The sequence below is a fragment of the Octopus bimaculoides genome, chromosome 18, assembly GCF_001194135.2.
Source record: "Octopus bimaculoides isolate UCB-OBI-ISO-001 chromosome 18, ASM119413v2, whole genome shotgun sequence".
In the NCBI taxonomy this organism is placed as follows: Eukaryota; Metazoa; Mollusca; class Cephalopoda; order Octopoda; family Octopodidae; genus Octopus; species Octopus bimaculoides.
This window is the reverse complement of record NC_068998.1, coordinates 29,537,080-29,541,851: the sequence shown is the minus strand read 5'-3', so window position 1 is coordinate 29,541,851 and position 4,772 is coordinate 29,537,080.

Sequence of the window (4,772 nt, the reverse complement as noted above, 5' to 3'; positions counted from 1 at the left end):
CATACATACATACATACATACATACATACATACATACATACATACATACATACATATATGCAGGCTGTACGCAGTCTGTCTGAATATATTTCTTCAAGATCACTGCCAAACAAATGGAGTGATAACCGATGAATAGGCAGGAAGGAAGAAAGGAGTATGGGGCTAGATTACAAGGCGTTCGACTCCCTGCCTCACTCATGCGTGATAGAATCACTGCACCTTGCCAAAGTACCAGCTGCTTTAGAGAATGCCATTGAAAGAATGGTTGTAACATGGTCCACACAGTTATCACTGACGACTATTAAAGTGACAACAGGCATATTCCAGGGTGATAATTTTTCTGTAATGTTACTTGTACTGGCAATGAATCCTTTGTCAGCCTTGTTAACAAAATGCAAAACTACATGTTGCGATATGCTGAACAGATTAAGTTAATGTTACCCACAAATTATATTCAAGAGACAATTAGAAATAGTCATAACATTCTCACGAGATATAGCAATGGAGTCTGGACAAGACAAATGCTCATATATGATAGTCAATTGAGGAACGATTGTCGACCAGGTAGAAAAAGATGACACCAACGGCTTGTCTATCTCCCCTATCTCCAATGATTGAAGCTACAGATACCTCGAAATTGATGAGAATGTTGTATACACTGGTGCTGTGATTAAATCCAAAATAACAAAGGAGAATTTCTGCAGACCCCAGAAAATATAGAACTCAGAGTTGTTTGCATTTAACAAGATATTCTAATATCTTTGGAATATTTAGCCATTTACACATTTCAGGAGCAGGTAATTGAGTTAATCGAACAACTTAATCCTCGTTGTCGAACGACGGAGACCCACCATATGTGTTTGCGTGTGTGTATGTGTGTGTGCTTACACGCACACACACACACACACACGGACATTAACTATACAAAGATAAACAAATATCCATTTGGCCCTTTATTGTGGTATCATGCCATACTGTACAGAATCAATTGAAAATAACTGGCATATTCAGCTGAGATTTTTGCTGCTAATGGTACCAACTTCCGGTAAATTCTAAGACACAGTACGCAGTAATGTATAATACATAACAGAAACTAGAAAATGTGTGTCGGTGTGTGTGTGTGTGTGTGTGTGTGTGTGTGTGTGTGTGTGTGTGTGTGTGTACGTCCGTTTGTTGATATTCAAAGTTCTCTTTATTCTTGATGATCAACTTCTAAGAAGAATAAACAAAACTAAGATGCTTTTAAAATGTTTTAGAAAATTCATTGTACAAACAGTGTTCAATGGAAGTTGTCTGTTTCAGGTGGAGCAGCACTGAAAAATATTCCTCGCCCAACAATATCACCGTCTCGAAGTATCTGTCAGCTAAAAATTGAAAACCACAACATATTCAATCGTCAATTTCATTAATTCCTACAAACAATTCTCGGATTTTTGACTACACAAGGAAACAACTCTTTCTCTATCTTTTACTCTTTCTTTCTCACTTCCCCCTCTCTCTTTATCTATCTATCTATCTATCTATCTATCTATCTATCTATCTCACTCTCTTTCTCTTTCTCTCTCGCACGCACACACACGCAGATACACACAAACGTACACATTCTTTCTCTCTCACACACACACGCACACAAATTCTCACTCTTTGCCGCCCTCTCTCTCTCTCTTTCTCTTTCTTACACTCGCACACATACACACACACACATCGTAACACAAACATTAATGACGCTTACACAGACACACACAAAGCTACAGACACATATATACACGCGTGCATACACATTCTCTTTCTCTGTCTCTCTTTCTCCCCTCACTCACGCTCTCTCTCTCTCACAGACACACACACACAGACACGCACACAGACATACACTCACACATGTTCGCGCACACGATCGCACACATGCTTGCACACTGTAGACCGCGCGCACGTGTACGAATTTGTTAAAATACATTTGTAAATAAACATTGCTTGAGCTATCTACCACAGCCAGATTTGAACAGATGTATATTTTGGCTGCGGTAAACTCGAACTTGCTTGAAATAACGATTTATTCAATTTTCCGTCTCGAATAAATAGCATATTTGTCATTAGAATTATTTGAGCTGGCAGAATCGTTAGAACGCTGGACGAAATGCTTAGCGGTATTTCGCCCGTCGCTACGTTCACGTTTGAATCCAATATTTTTCTCAATTGCCGCACTCTTTCTTTGTCTTTTCTTTCATATTATGCTTAATTCCATCTACCTCAAGTATTCCCAGGTTTTTATATCCGGATTCTTGTTCAATTGCCTTCATCATATCACCACTTGGCATACACACACCCTCTATTGTAATAAGCTTTCCTCTTCTCATCGCCATCACAGCACATTTTGAAAGTCCAAACTCTGTCTTGATATCATTTGAGAAAATCCGCACAGACTGGACGAGACTGTCCAGTTCTGCCTCACTTTTTGCAAACGACTTCTAGTTATCCATGAATAGCAGGTGGTTGAGTTTTCCTTTACCACTTCCCAGATCGCACCTCAGCTTTGTTTTCTGTAGTATTTCATTCAAGGATATCTAAGTATCCATACAGTTCACCGGTCAAAATACCTAACAATAGTTTCCACATCAACGGAATACGCATTATTGGTGGAAAGTTTGATATAATATTACCCTTTCCATGATCCATGGCACATAACAATGTCTTTCCGTTTGTCATTCATCTGGGTACTGAGCCTTCCTGCAAGTACTTATCCAGCTGTCCTGTTATGCTTTCATAGAGCTCTCTCAACTTCTTCATTTAATGACCTTGGATACCATCCAGCCCTGGGCTCTTCCAATTTGGGATTTTCCTTAACTGTCTTTTTATTATTTCGCTAGTTATTTTAAGTTGTCTTGACCTTGTATATTTCTTAACCTATCTTGGATTTCATGCAGCCACTCTGCTTCGTCATTATGCATTACAGATTGGTCTCAGATTCCTCTCCAAAATGCCCTGCTTTCGTTTGCCTTTTGTATCACTGTTACGTGTAATTGTCCATCTGGTTCCTGAAACAGTTTTTTTTTTTCTTATTTGCTTCAAACAGTCTGTTCTTTTCTGTTTCTATTTTTAGCTTGCACCTATCAACATACCTCAGATCCTACTCTTCTCTAATATATCTGCACATCATCCTCACTATGTTTTGTTGATCATCATCGTTTTCTTGCAACATAACTCTTCCCATTATTTCTGCTTCCTTTGCTAGCAATGCATTTACATTTACACTTTGTCCCATATCTTCGCTGCTACCATTCATTTCTCTGTCCTTGCATCCTTAATCTTTTTCCCCATCCCTTTCTATACACGCCAGTCAAACATTCTACCTTCTCATTTTCATTCCGCCTTTCTTACGTTCTCTTCTTTAATATTTTCCTTTTAATTTTTCACACTTTCCTCTCTTTAACTCATTTGCTTCTATCACTTTTCTAACCCATCCACATATTTTCCCTGCTTACCACCACAGTTGTAGTCATCTAAGTTCAATCTTCCGTTGATAACAGCTGTTACAATACGATTGTCTCTTGGTAGCGAGTCAACTAACACCGATAAATTCTGGTGTAGTTCACTTATATTTCCACCTTGTTTACTCGGGATGGAGGATGCCCAGAGTCCCTGCCCATTTTCTTTCAATTCTGTGCATATTTTGACCACATGTTCTTTTTGTTGAAGAAGTACATGTTCTGGTTTTCTGTTGAAACAAAAGAAGGAAAAAAACAAATTTCATCTGAATGCTGAGGAAAATGAAAATAGAATAGATGGAAAAAATTATCTCAGTCGTACAGATCGGCTTTCCTTACAATTCATTTTAACACATTTCGTCTGACTTTTTTTTCTTTTTTCCGCTATTCTACTTCTATGTGTCGGTACACTACCCATACGTAATAGCTGCGGCAAATATGACATCGTTGCCAGCGGATATTATTGATAGCAATCAAAACAAAAAAAGTGACTTGTCAGAAGCGCGACGAAACGAAGAAATAGTGAGAAGTTGATAAAAAATATATATAAAAAGAAAGATAAACAAAAAAGAATAGACATCGAAACAAAACAAAAAAGTATACAGAGAAGCAAACAGGCAGAAGGTAAAAGAAATAATCTTAAAATAAAAGTGATGACATGAGAAAACAATTTACTAATAACAAATGAATGAATAAATGAATAGATAAAACGCTCAATATTCTTATTCTAAACGTTTGTGAGTTAGGAGGAAGGTATAGAGAAATTTATAGCGTGAATGTGAGAGGAAGAAGACTTAGGGATACAGACGTTAAGTAGCTAAACACTGGTTGCAAGATGATATTTACATACTTCCCTGTGTCGTCTGCTTTCTTTCAATGGCGTAATCCGATCACATCAACCGAAAAAGGTTTTAGTTTCTACTGCTTTTCATTTCCTTCAGTTGTTAATTCATTTGTTTCTTTAGTTGGGATTTGTGTTAGATAAATATGAAGTAAATTCTTTTAAATATTTCTAAACAGCACACGTATATAACTCAGTGTCCCTACGTATACGTGCATATATGTGTGCATGAATGTATGCATATATTATATGTCTGTGTAATATATATATACTCTTTTGCTTTTTACTTGTTTCAGTCATTTGACTGCGGCCATGCTGGAGCACCACCTTTAGTCGAAGAAATCGACCCCAGGACTTATTTTTGCCGAACCTAACTTACGGGGACGTAAACGCACCACCATCGGTTGTCAAGCGATGTTGAGGACAAACACACACACACACACACACACACA